Source organism: Schistocerca piceifrons, chromosome 8 (genome assembly GCF_021461385.2).
Source record: "Schistocerca piceifrons isolate TAMUIC-IGC-003096 chromosome 8, iqSchPice1.1, whole genome shotgun sequence".
NCBI lineage: Eukaryota > Metazoa > Arthropoda > Insecta > Orthoptera > Acrididae > Schistocerca > Schistocerca piceifrons.
In genome coordinates this window covers 86,697,145-86,712,431 of record NC_060145.1, presented here as the reverse complement: position 1 = coordinate 86,712,431, position 15,287 = coordinate 86,697,145, and positions in this window count along the sequence as shown.

Below are 15,287 nucleotides of genomic sequence, written 5' to 3'. Positions count from 1 at the left end.
GAAAAGTGAGCATTGAAAATATTTTGTTCTGAGCAATGCTGCTACCTACCGAGACGTGGTCATACTACTTCTAATATACACTATCGTTGTTGTCAGTGAGTTTGGAAGTGAATGCTTATTCCGTTATTTTTTAGTAGAAAATTTTCTGATTCTGAGCAGTCTGATGCGTAGTAAGTCTATTACACACCATTATTCTTGTTAGCTCATTTAAACGCAGAATAATACTTATTTACAACAGCAATGTTTAAACTTTTATTTCGGATTACCAATTTACTTCCATTTCTTTCGGTTTGCTAGTTCATCTGTGGACCGTTAATGTCTAAATGTCATTTGATTGGGAAAAGTAGCCACAAGGATGGCCGGGAAAAGTGGCCAACGTGCTCATCCGTGTATGAGTTAGTTACTTCCATATATCAGACGTAACACTACAGATTTACACTTAAATCTGTTTATACAAAGAATATCATCTTTCATTCTATTCCTTTGTGATGATTTTGAATCAGTTAAAGAAAGAAAGTTTGTAAGGAAGAAAGCAGAGGCACAGTAGGTGGCAAAAAAAGTTATTGGAAGCTTATGAAGTGTGTTTAACAAAGAACAAGAACAAGAAATCTTTGACTGAGTTTTTGAAATGGACAAGCGATTTTATGGACTTATGGTGAATTAATTATGAATTATTAATATTACGAAGCAGGGACAAATTTTATCATATCTTCAAAACATTTGTAAGAAAAACAGTTTCATCTTGCTCAACACATTAATAATGTGGATGAAACCGTTGACAGTTCAGTTCAAGAACAGCAAAGTGTTTTCAGTTAAGAAAAGACACCATGCTTGTGGTGTTACTTCAGCCAAAAAAGGGTTGCCGTTCACTTACGGAGTACGCCTCTCTGCCCTGCCACTTAACAGGTTAGGTTGGGAAACGTGGTCACTATACAGAGCTTCAGAAAAAAATATTATTGGTCCTACACATTTTATATTTGTTACTTCTAAATATTTAGTATGGTATGGCACCCCTGGTTTTGGGGTAGCGTTGATTCATAATCAGAACGTCTTCGGTCCCGGGTTCGAATCCCACTGGTGCCGAAATTTTGATTAATAGTCAGCACTGTGATGGCTGAAGACTTCCGGTATAAGAAGTCGCCCTCATTCTGCCAACGGCCTTATCAAAGAGGGCGGTGGAGCGAACAAGATGTTCAGGACACTTTTCCTAGGAATGGGAAGCTGCCTCTAAAGGCGGAGTAATCAGCAATGATCAACGGCATGAGGAATCAGAAGGCAATGGAAACCACTGCATTAAAGACACGTAACGTGTATCCACAGGACATGTACCCTGTAATTGACGAAGTGTCATGATGATGTCTCCGTTGCCAAAAGATTCCGGAATAGTCCTCCATTCTGATAATCGGGAGGGGACTCCCAAGGGGGAGACTACCATGAGTAAAAGATTGAATAATCAACGGATGGATAACGTCCTACGAGTCGGGGCCTGGAACGCCATAAGCTGGTACGTGGTAGGGAAACTAGAAAATCTTAAGAAGGAAATGCAAAGGCTCAGTCTGGATATAGCAGGGTCAGTGAAGTGAAATTGAAAGAAGACAAGGATATTAACAGCAGCAGAAAATGGTATAATGGGATTAGGATTCTGTATGAATAGGAAGGTTAGACAGGGAGTGTGTTACCGTGAACAGTTCAGTGATAGGGTTACACTTATCTACACCGACAACGAGAGTTCAGGTATACATGCCGACGTCACAAGCTGAGGATGAAGAGATAGAGAAAGTGTATGGGAATATTGAAAGGGTAATACAGTATGTAAAGGAAGATGAAAATCTATTAGTCATGGTGGACTGGAATTCAGTTGTAGGGGAACGAGTATAAGAAAAGTTTACAGGAGAATATAGGCTTGGGAGAAAGACTAATTGAATTATATAACAAGTTTCAGCTAGTAATAGCGAATATTCTGGTAAGGAATCACAAGAGGAGGAGGTATACTTGGAAAACGCCGGGTGATACGGGAAGATTTCATTTAGATTACATCATGGTCAGACAGAGATTCCGAAATCAGATCCTGGGTAGTGAGGCGTACCCAGGAGCAGATATAAATTCAGATCACAACATAGTAGTGATGAAGAGTAGGCTGAAGTTCAAGACATTAGTCAGGAAGAATCAATACGCAAAGAAATGGGATACGGAAATGCTACGGAATGACGAGATACGCTTGAAGTTCTGTTAGGCTGTAGATACACCAATAAGCAATAGCTCAGTAGGCAGTACAGTTAAAGGGGAACAGACCTCCCCTAAAAGGGCAGTCACAGAAGTTGGAAACAGAAACATAGGTACAAAGAAGGTAACTGCGAAGAAATCATGAGTAACAGAAGAAATACTTCAGTTGATCGATGAAAGGAGGAAGTACAAAAATGTCCCGGGAGACTCAGGAATACAGAAATACAAGTCGCCGAGGAATGAAATAAATAGGAATCGCAGAGAACCTAAGACGAAATGGCTGCATGAAAAACGTTAAGATATCAAAAAAGAAAAGATTGTTAGTAGGACCGACTCAGCATACAGGAAAGTCAAAAAAACCTTCTGTGACATTAAAGAAAGCAAGAGTGATAACATTAAGAGAATTCCACTGTTAAACCCAGAGCGGATAGGTGGAAAGAATACACTGAAAGCCTCTAAGAGGGTAATATTTGTCTGATGTGATAGAAGAAGAAACAGGAGCCCATCTAGAAGAGATAGGGGATCCGGTATTAGAATCAGAATCTAAGAGAGCTTTGGAGGCCTTAAGATCAAATAAGGCAGAAGGGATAGATAACATTCCATCAGAACGTCTCAAATCATTGGTGTAAGTGGCAAGAAAACGACTATTCACGTTGGTGTGTAGAATGTATGAATCTGGCGATATACCATCTGACTTTCGTAAAAGCATCATTCACACAATTCCGAAGACGGCAGGAGCTGACAAGTGCGAGAATTATCGCACAATCAGCTTAACAGCTCATGTACCCTAGTTGCTGACAAGAATAATATACAGAAGAATGGAAAAGAAAATTGAGAATGCACTAGCTGACTATCGCTTTGGCTTTAGGAAAGGCAAAGGCAAGAGAGAGGTAATTCTGACGTTGCAGTTAATAATGGAAGCAAGACTAAAGAAAAATCAAGACACGTTCATAGCATTTGTTGACCTGGAAAAAGCGTTCGACAATATAAAATGGTGCAAGATTTTCGAAATTCTGAGAAATATGGGGGTAAGCTATAGGGAGAGTAATATCCAATATGAACAACAGCCAAGACGGAGTAATAAGAGTAGACGACCAAGAACGAAGTGTTCATATTAAAAACGGTGTAAGACAAGGATTTAATCCTTCCTCCCTACTGTTCAATCTATACGTCGTGGAAGCAATGATGGAAATAAGAGAAAGGTTCAGGAGTGGAATTAAAATTGAAAGTGAAATAATATCAATGATACGATTCGCTGATGACATTGCTATCCTGAGTGAAAATGAAGAAGAATTAAATGATATGCTGAATGCAATGAACACTGTAATGAATACAGAATATGGATTGAGAGTAAATCAAAGAAAGACGAAGGTAATGAGAAGTAGTAGAAATGAGAACCGTGAGAACTTAATATCAAGATCGATGGTCACGAAGTAGATAAAGTTAAGGAATCCTGGTGCCTAGACAGTAAATTAACTTGTGACTGATGGGACAAGGAGGACATAAAAAGCAGACTAGCAATGGCAAAAAGGGAATTCCTGGCCAAGAGAAGTCTGCTAATATCAAATATCAGCCTTAATTAGAGGAAGAAATTTCTGAGACTGCACGTCTGGAGTACAGCATTGTATGGTAGTGAAACATGTACTCTGGGTTAGAGGTTAGCGCAGGAGAGGAATTCATGTCGGGCCGCATCCAGTCAGAAGACTGATAACACAAAAAATAATAGTATGATACGAGGCAATAAGTAGATTCAAAATATATTAGCAGCAAGCGTCCGTCAATAACCGTGGTTTCGTGAAATTTCAATTTCACTTAACATGGTCACTTTACCCCGCCTTCCCCTACTACATTATTTGCGGTACGGAGACTATGATAAAATATTAAAAGAAGTCTATCCATTGGAAAACATTTCGGTATCTAGGCGCAACGAGGTAGTTTGCTTTTGAAGATTTTTGTTTAAATTTATCGTAATTGTCAATTCGGCAATTGTCTGGAGGGAAACTTTAGCTGATGAACACAGGGAAGAATATTTCCGCATTACCTGAAAGCCGAAATCCGGCTGCAGCGAATAAATAGTTTAGACTTTAAGGCGCAATGCTTACATTTGTGACATCCTAAGCCTACTTGCAAACCAGCGAGGTTTCAGTTTCACACGCTACTGCTTTCCAGTTTAGAAAATTAGCACGAAATATATTAGTAATGTTTCAGTTGTTATATAACACTCTCTCTAGTCTTACTGTTTACGTCATCTAATAGGTGAAGCCTTACTGTATCACTCATATTTGGTTTCGTAAGGTTTTACGACTAAGATCTTTCCCCGCAGACGGTCTCCCGTCAACGTTCAGCACCTCACGAACGCAACTCACCTTGAGCAGTCTTGTGAAGCATCACATACTCATACATGCCTTCATTACCTCTTCCTCTTTCCGGAATAGTGTGCTCTATAACATGAGTTTCATGGATTTGTTTAAGAATTGAAACACTTTTCTTCGAATTTGAGTACAAGACAAAAAAAATTATTTTGTAACATGATGTTTTGTCTAATCAGTGTATCGAGGAGAAATATATAAATGCGTTAGACACGTAGCTGTTGGTGGCATGACTACAATAGCGCTGAGTTATAGACACGTGTATCCATGATTTGTATGTCTCTCAGGGAAGGCAAACAGGGAGCACTAAGGTTTAATAAGGCCAAACGTAGGCTTCGGGAAGATTAACACGTGATATACTGGTGTGGTCTTTATAGCATGGGTGAATAATGGCGGCCTATGGAAGGGGCAAGCTATATTGCACATAAGCGCTGTATTTGCTGGCTTCCTGTATCAGCATTATACACGCCTCTACTTGCTTTTAATGAAATAGATTGTCCTTCCTCTGGCAAATATTTTCGTAAGAGTGCTTGAAACTAGTGCTATGAAGCAGTATCTAAGCAAGCTGAATTTCTTTCATGTGAGACGTTAATGACTCATGACAACGTAAAGTTCTAACGAGATGCGGAGGATGAACTTCTTTAATTCTGCAAAGATTTTTGTTGTGTTTTATTTCTATTAGTAGAACCACTATCATCTTTCAGATACAAAATAAAGTAAAAATAGTGAATGGTGAGTCAATTTGCAGCATTACAGTCCTCAGTCTAGTCGGTTATTGACCACAATTCATTAATAGCTTTCATAATTACCATAATACAAGAAACACTAGATTTCAAGAAACATGCAATTTATTAAATATAACATTACAAAAAATACTTACCTATTTAAGAATTTATGAATCGGTAGAAAGCTCAGGTAACTGTGAACCCGAAAACCTTTCACTTTTTGTCACACTTTGCAACTTCAAACCACAACCTATTTGTACGTTTGTTAACACAAAAATTCTATTTACATTTTTAAAATGTTAAATTACTCAAGCAGCAGTCGAAGCTCGCATTTTAGAAAAATAAGTTTAAAATACCCTTTCGTTGGGCAAGTGCCAAAGATATTTTCTAATCGAACTACCTGCACAGGTAACGACCAAAACTATAAAAATTAATCCCATTAGAATAATAGATAATTTGTTCGAAAGAATCGTTAAAATCTGATTTTAACACTACTACTTTTTCGGTAATCATCTGTGTAAGGGGGTAATAGTGTAGTAGTTATATTCATAATGGGTGTCGTTCTACGACCTTGGACATATATGAGGCTGAAAGCATTTGTAATGTGGATAGCTTAATGTAAAGACGTGTATGTCGGATGCTCTGAATAAAATGTTGCAGCGCAACAGTACTAGATATTGTGAACTGTATTTCATTGGAAAGAGTTAAATCTACCAACGAATAAATGGCGACATAAACAGCCTTCACGTTCAGTGTTCGTATTTGAGAGACAACAGACGGTATTAAATATACTCTGCTCGACATTCAGCGAACGAGCGAACGCACTACGAATTTTCAACAAGGAGAAGACCAACGGAACGATATGTAAGTGCAATAATTTGTTTTGATCCACTCAGCCGTGCTTGCATCAATGGCATCTGTCGAGGAAACCTCACCACCTGTGAGTGCACTCGACAGTTACCAGACAAGAAATGTGATTGACGTTTCAAGCGCACGACTGTTGCAGGTAGAAATGGAAGAATCGCATTGGTAATGATCGGGGAGAAGACTTCAGATATTGACGTGACATATCCCTGGTAACGAGCTCAGTTTCAGTCTGCCACTAGCTACGGGGCGAGAAGTATTCACAATGCCAGCCACTTGTGCTGACGAAACGTAAGAAAATCGTCATACTAATGTAGGCATAAGAACCTGAGACAGACACCAACAGGCAATATGTTAAAAAGTGGCCACGAAAGCCCACAGTTTTGCAATGTCTTGTTTCTTTCTTAATGTATTAATGTGGTGAGAGAAGGGGAAATGTCTCAGTATCCCCATGTTGTTGTTGTTGATGCAGCTCTCCATGCTACTCTATCCTGTGCTAGCTTCTTTATCTCCCAGTACTTACTGCAACCTACATCCTTCTCAATCTGCTTTGTGTATACATCTCTTAGTCTCCCTCTACGATTTTTACCCTCCACGCTGCTCTCCAATGCTACATTTGTGATCCCTTGATGCCTCAGAACATGTCCTACCAACCGGTCCCTTCTTGTCAAGTTGTGCCATAAACTCTTCTTCTCCCCCGTTCTATTCAGTACCTCCTCATTAGTTATGTGATCTACCCATCTAATCTTCAGCATTCTTCTGTAGCACCACATTTCGAAATGTTCTATTCTCTTCTTGTCGAAACTTTTTATCGTCCATGTATCACTTCCATACATGGCTACACTCCATACAAATACTTTCAGAAACGACTTCCTGACACTTAAATCTATACTCGATGTTAACAAATTTCTCATCTTTAGAAACGCTTTCCTTACCAATGCCAGTCTACATTTTATATCCTCTCTACTTCGACCATCATCAGTTATTTTGCTCCCCAAATAGCAAAACTCCTTTACTACTTTAAGTGTCTCATTTCCTAATCTAATTCCTCAGCATCACCCGACTTAATTCGACTACATTCCACTATCCTCGTTTTGCTTTTGTTGATGTTCATCTTATATCCTCCTTTGAAGACACTGTCGATTCCGTTCAACTGCTCTTCCAAGTTCTTTGCTGTCTCTGACAGACTTACAATGTCAAAGTTCGTATTTCTTCTCCATGGATTCTAATACCTACTCCGAAATTTTCTTTTGTTTCCTTTACTGCTTGCTTAATATACAGATTGAATAACATCGGGGAGGGGCTACAACCCTGTCTCACTCCCTTCCCAACCACTGCTTCCCTTTCATGTCCCTCGACTGTTATAACTGCCATCTGGAATCTGTACAAATTGTAAATAGCCTTTCGCTCCCTGTATTTTACCCCTGCCACCTTTAGAATTTGAAAGAGGGTATTCCAGTCAACATTGTCAAAAGCTTTCTCTAAATCTACAAATGCTAGAAACGTAGGTTTGCCTTTCCTTAATCTTTCTTCTAAGATAAGTCGTAAGGTCAGTATTGCCTCACGTGTTCCAATATTTCTACGGAATCCTAACTGATCTTCCCCAAGGTCGGCTTCTACTAGTTTTTCCATTCGTCTGTAAAGAATTCTCGTTAGTATTTTGCAGCTGTGGCTTATTAAAATGATTGTTCGGTAATTTTCACATCCCCATAGGCGCCCTAATCTCTGTTATATGTTTCCCACGATCCCTAGGCGTGATGTACGAGGGGCGTTCAGTAAGTAGTGCTAGTTTTGAAGAAAAATTGCGGAATTGGCTGTGGGACATCGTGAAATATGATTTCACGAAATTCTGAAGGTGACGCTGTATGAAGCCCTCAACATGGTAACCATAACCGGAGGTGTCTTCCCGTTAGAGAACTGTGAATAACGTTCTTTTGGTAGAGAACCAGAGCTTCGCAGATATTCATAGGCTCTTGTAGAACGTCTACTGAGGCCTGGCGGTGAACAAAAGCACGGTGAGTCGTTTGGGCGAGGGGTCTGTCATCATCGCTCCCAGGTCGCGCAGACGTGTCCGACCTCGAGCGTGCCGGCCGGTCACACACTGTTGTACAGTTGTCATTACTGCAATGCTGGAACAGGTGATGCAAACGAAATTTTACTTCTCCATGACAAAAAAAAAAACACCTTACACAAGTATGCGCACCCGAGCGGGCCTCACAAAGTTTCATTGGACATTTCTTCCTCATCCTTCCCACAGCCTGGATCTCGCACATTCCGACTTCCATTTCTTTGACCCAATGAACGAAGCACTCTACAGAAAGCAGTACGTGAATGATGAAGAGACTATTGATACACTAAGACATTGGCTCTGTCGTCAAACAGTAGAGTGTTAGCACGCAGGCAAAGAGTGAGACTGGCTCTGCTCTATCTTCGTATCACAGTTCGGCAAGGACGCTCTGTAAGTGTTTTAGGAAGTTAGTGTCGAAGCTACGGCCTGCAAGATAGGAAGATACCATCTCACGCATATTGAGTTCAAAAGCGTGCAACAGTACGGACAGTGATGTAATCTCAATGTCGGTTCTACTACAGTCCCTGTAAAGGAAAAGTTATCGGTAACAGAAATTAGTGTACGGGTTCAGGCGTAACTATACGTTAGAAAAAAATAAAAAGCTTAGATTTTCGTTATTAACGTTTATTTTTAGTCTAAGTATGACTTCATTACGTAGCAATGTTGACAAAATTACTTACAGGATCGTAAACTATTGATATTGGGTTTCCACAACTGTGAAGCGAAATTCCTAACTATTATAAGGTTCCTTAATGATAAGATGGTTGACGACCATGTCTGGGGGTCGATTAAAATCCAAACAAATTAAACACAATTGGGGCCAGACATATAAATTACCTAAAAATACCCAAAACTGAATGGGGGTCGGTGAAGAGCAATCAAATAGAAGTACTCACTTAAAACAATTCATAACTCTACAGTGGCTGCTCAATCCTCCTTGTTAGACGAGACATCTCGCGTTTCTGCTTCATTTAAGCCCGACAATCGTGAATAGGTTTTAACTACAAGTAGTGGCTGAATGTACGAAAATTAGGAGAGACTGAGACGACTGCAGATCTGAGTGCCAATTGAATAACACTTGCTAGCGGCTGGCCGACGTGGTCGTGCGGTTCTAGGCGCTGCAGTCTGGAACCGCGAGACCGCTACGGTCGCAGGTTCGAATCCTGCCTCGGGCATGGATGTGTGTGATGTCCTTAGGTTAGTTAGGTTTAACTAGTTCTAAATTCTAGGGGACTAATAACCTGAGAAGTTGAGTCCCATAGTGCTCAGAGCCATTTGAACCATTTTTGAACTTGCTAGCGCAGCGCGAGCGTGTGTGATTACCATGCGTCGGCGGCGGCAGTGACGGATGTCGGCACGAGCTTTGAACCTGAGAATCTATTCTAAATCTCTCTTGACTGTTAAATACCTGTCTGATACATTTCTGACGTCTTCGGTGAAGCTAAAACTCCCATTTATTCACTAGCTAACTTGCGTGGTACACGCTATTTAGCTGGAATAGCACGTTGTTTATTTATTCGCTTCGCTTTGCCCATGAATAGAATTCGTACTGTTCCGGTGTATCGACAAATCTCGGCACGAAGATGAAGAACGCAAGAGCAGAGAAGGCTGTGAGACGACGTCGGCCAATGGTTCGCCGATTAGCACCGCACCACGACAGGGACGGCCTCTACGCGAAGAGAATACGAGCGCTGCTCCTGTAATCTGTAATAAAAACTGTTAATGTTATTTGACTGAACAGTTGCCTCTTATCTTTGCACGGGCGTTTGACTGGATTAACAGTTTGTAGTTTCTTGTCGTTTTTGCTAATCAGAGTTTCAGGTGGACGTTGTAGAAATTTTCTTCCCTTTTGTCCTTATTTTGCATGCTTGCCTTGTCTGTTTGTTGCATTTCTCTCTTCCAACATAATCACCCCGCCTATCCCGCCCCCACTGCTCAGGCGCCACTGCCGCAATCATTAGGTGCAACACAGCTAATGCAGATGTTTCAGTTTCAGACGACCCAGATTTCTACTCTTCTCAAAACGGTGCAGCAGCTACTGGCCAACGCTGCGTATCCGACAGAAAGAGCAACACCCACAGAAACACCTTCTGCTCTACCACCTTTTCGACAATTTTCTGAACAAGAAGAGGAATGAAACTTCCTGGAAGATTAAAACTGTGTGCCGGACCGAGACTCGAACTCGGGACCTTTGCCTTTCGCGGGCAAGTGCTCAACCCACCCAAGCACGACTCACGCCCCGTCCTCACAGCTTTACTTCTGCCAGTACGTCGTCTCCTACCTTCCAAACTTTACAGAAGCTCTCTTGCGAACCTTGCACTTGCCCGTGAAAGGCAAAGGTCCCGAGTTAGAGTCACGGTCCGGCACACAGTTTTAATCTGCCAGGAAGTTTCATATGAGCGCACACTCCGCTGCAGAGTGAAAATCTCATTCTGGAAACATCCCCTAGGCTGTGGCTAAGCCATGTCTCCGCAATATCCTTTCTTTCAGGAGTGCTAGTTCTGCAAGGTTCGCAGGAGAGCTTCTGTAAAGTTTGGAAGGTAGGAGACGAGGTACTGGCAGAAGTAAAGCTATGAGGACGGGGCGTGAGTCATGCTTGGGTAGCTCAGTTGGCAGAGCACTTGTCTGCGAAAGGCAAAGGTCCCGAGTTCGAGTCTCGGTCCGGCATAGTTTTGTGCCAGGAAGTTTCATATCAGCGCACACTCCGCTGCAGAGTGAAAATCTCATTCAAGAAGAGGAATGGCTGGAATGGTTGTCGCGCACCTCCTATCTCACAACGTGACAGGTACTGCGAAACATCCATATCTAATAAGAGTAGGCTTCCGCGGCCGTTGTCACAATCAATAAAATTCTTCTGGGTTTGAGGCTGCATTGTCATCTGTAAAATCCCGCCGTTTCGGCGACCTTTGCAAGACGTCTTCCTCAGGGTGTTTTCAATACTCCCTGAGGAAGGTGCCTTGCAACAGTCGCCGAAACGTCGGGATTTTACGGATGACAATGCGGCCTCAAACCCAGAAAAATTTTATTGATCCATATCTGTTACCCACGGCAGGAAGTGCAGAATTCCCCTTAATTCCGAAGTTGTTTCCTACCGCATCTCCGAGTGAACTCACGTATGACCAAGTTATCGCTTCGCTAACTAACTATTATGACCAACAAGTGAATGTGGTAGCAGTTAGGAATCAATTCTTTAATTGCAAAAAAAGAGTGAGAAAAAACGTATCGGGAGTGGGTAACAGATTTGCAGGGTATGACAAGGCAAAGCAAATTCACATGTGCTTGCGGTGGTTTACAATCAGGTTTCATGTTGCGTGACGCGATCGTGTACATTGTACCTCATGTGAAACTCAGAGAACAGATTTTGAGACAATACGATCCATCATTTCGACAGGTAACGCAAATACTAGATCAATACGATTCAGGTGCCCTGTCGGCTTATAAATTTGAGCAGCAAGATACTTGTCAGGTTGAGTCCCTTGGTTACCATCCGCGCATTCAGCGGAGGCTTGCGCTAGCCAAGCCGAGTAAACATCACCTCTCCACGCTTCGTAAGCAGTTCACTAACCAGGCGGCTACACAGCGGAACAGAATTAAGTCTTGCTCTCAGTGTTAAAATGATTCAAATGGCTCTGAGCACTATGGGACTTAACATCTGAGGTCATCAGTCCCCTAGAACTTAGAACTACTTAAACCTAACCAACCTAAGGACATCACTCACATCCATGCCTGAGGCAGGATTCGAGCCTGCGACCGTAGCGGTCGCGCGGTTCCAGACTGTAGCGCCTAGAACCGCTCGGCCACTCAAGCCGACTCTCTCGGTGTTATTCACGGCTCAAAAACCAAGACTGTCCCTCCCGACAAGCTCAATGTTACTCTTGTGGTAGGAAAGGATATGTACAATCCGTATGTTTGCAACGGAACAAACACAAAAATCTAGTCACAGTCTTCAGTGATACGCCAGTCAAACAAGCTTTTTGTTCAATTACATCTTTGTGGGAAACGTGTGAAATTTTACTTGCACACGGGTGCCTCTGTCACATTGCTCAATCGTCACACACATGAACTATTAGACTCCCTACGCCTGTCTAAAACTAGCGCTCGACTGACGGCTTATAATGGGCAAGACATTCCCATTCTCGGAAAATGTACATTTCCTGCCATGTATCGCTTGTATACAAGAACAGTGACTTTTACGCCATTGTGAGAACATCTTTGGTCTTGATTCTTTTGATTTGTTTGGCTTCAACATTGAGGACAATGTGATGTCAGTGTCTGTATTCCACACAAGAGACTCTTTTCTGAAGGCTTAGGCGGGCTACCGATTTTGCTGCACATATTACTCTGAAAGTCAATGCTCAGCCGAAATTTTGCCGGGAGAGAACTGTTCCCAACGCATTACAGGAAAAAGTCGCCACTGAACTACAAGATAGCGGAGTTATTGCGCCCATATCAGCTATTCAATGGGCAAGTCCACTGGTTTTGTTCCCCAAACCTTCAGGTCGCATTCGCCTCTGTGTTGACTTTAAGTCTACAGTCAACCCAAAAGCTGTAATTGATACTTATCCGTTGCCACGCCCAGGGGATCTCAAGGACCAACTAGGCGCCGGAAGCTCTTTTGCAAAAATTGATTTGTCCGACGCGTATCTTCAAATACCGCTCGATGAAGAATCTCTGCAGGTTTCCTTTTACTGTGCCAATGAACCCGACAACGTCACGTGTCAAACTTCAGGTATTGTTCTCTATTTTTTGCCTCGAGGGTTACCTGAAGTAATAGTGTCAGACAACAGACCTCAGGTCATGTCAAATGCATTTGAAACATTCTGTGTACGCAACGGTATACAGTATCTAACTTGTGCACCGTTCCATCCACAGTCTAACAGCGAAGCGAAACGTTTTGTCAGAACCATCAAGCAGCAGTTGGCCAAACTTCGCTCCGCATACTCCATGGATCAAACATTGCAACTCTTTCACGCCACATATCGTTCGCACCCACGAGATGGACCACCGCCGGCGGAAATAGTTCACGGCCTCCGCCATCGGACACTGCTCCACCTGCTTCACCCTCCTCAGTATCCAGCGCCGAAGGAAGGCCACAAGTATCGCTTCGCACAGCATGATATTGTCTTTTACCGCCCGCATCTCGTGGTCGTGCGGTAGCGTTCTCGCTTCCCACGCCCGGGTTCCCGGGTTCGATTCCCGGCGGGGTCAGGGATTTTCTCTGCCTCGTGATGGCTGGGTGTTGTGTGCTGTCCTTAGGTTAGTTAGGTTTAAGTAGTTCTAAGTTCTAGGGGACTGATGACCTGAGATGTTGTCCCATAGTGCTCAGAGCCATTTGAACCATTTTTTTGTCTTTTACAGGCAGCAGACGGTGGGCGCGGGACGAGATCGTCCGTCGACTTGGCGCTTGCATGCATTTTATTTCAGGTCCAGATGGCTTGCAGCACCGCCATCAACATCACCTTCGCCTTTCAGTGTCTCTTCCGCCTGATTCACGGATCCAGAGGACAGAGCGGCCACAGAAGCCGTCAGAGGGTGTCATCACGACACCGCGGGACGTCCTCATGGAGGCTCCGCCTCCTCTCGTCCTTTCGAGATGGAGCTGGACCCACCAACACCGCAGAAGTCACTGCTTTCTTCATCTGGTTCATGGCAGAAGGAGGTGGATGTGCACCCTTCTGGCCGTTTTACGGGGGACGTTTTAATCAGAGCGAAGGCCGGATGGCACGGTACGACCGGAAGTTTGACGTCCTCTGCAACCACAGCTTCCGGTCCTGCGATGCGCCCACTTTCCTGCCTCTGCTGTCGTGGTCGCAATCCCTAGACGACGATGGTCCATCGCTTTGGTGGGGGGGGGGGGGGGGCAGGGAGGGAGGTTCCGGCGTATCGACAAGCCCCGGCACGAAGATGAAGAACGCAAGAACAGAGAGGGCTGTGAGACGAGGTCGGCCAATGGTTCGCTGACTAGGACCGCACCACGACAGGAGCGGTCTCTACCCGAAGAGAATGTAAGCGCCGCTCCTGCCAGACTTGGCGTATAGTAGAAGATGGACACTACCTCTAACGTCGATCAGTTGTAGAATTTTGGAAAACGTATTATGTTCGAGTATAGTGACTTTTGTGGAGACTAGAAATCTACTTTGTGGGAATCAGCAGGGGTTTCGAAAAAGACGATCGTGTGAAACCCAGCTCGCGCTATTCGTCCACGAGACTCAGAGGCCATAGACGCGGGTTCCCAGGTAGATGCCGTGTTTCTTCACTTCCGCAAGGCGTTCGATACAGTTCCCCATAGTCGTTTAATGAACTAATTAAGAGCATACGGACTATCAGACCAACTGTGTGATTAGATTGAAGAGTTCCTAGATAACAGAAAGCAGGTTGTCATTCTCAATGGGGAGAAGTCTTCCGAAGAAAGAGTGATTTCAGGTGTGCTGCAGGGGAGTGTCGTAGGACCGTTGCTATTCACAATATACATAAATGATCTTGTGGATAACATCGGAAGTTCACTGAGGCTTTTTGGGGATGATGCTTTGGTATATCGAGAGGTTGTAACAGTGGAAAATTGTACTGAAATGCAGGAGGATCTGCAACGAATTGACGCTTGGTGCAGAGAATGGCAACTGAATCTCAATGTAGACAAGTGTAATGTGCTGCGAATACATAGAAAGAAAGATCCTTTATCATTTAGCTACAACACAGCAAGTCAGCAACTGGAAGCAGTTAATTCCATAAATTTTCTGGGAGTAGGCGTTAGGATTAATTTAAAATGATCGATCATATAAAGTTGATCGTCGGTAAAGCAGATGCCAGACTGAGATTAATTGGAAGAATCCTAAGGAAACGCAATCCGAAAACAAAGGAAGTAGGTTACAGTACACTTGTTCGCCCACTGCTTGAATATTGGTCACCAGTATGGGATCCGTACCAGATAGGGTTGATACAAGAGGTAGTGAAGGTCCAACGGAGAGCAGCGCGATTACAGGATCATTTAATAATCTGAAAAGCGTTACGGTAATGATAGATAAGCTCCGGTGGAAGACT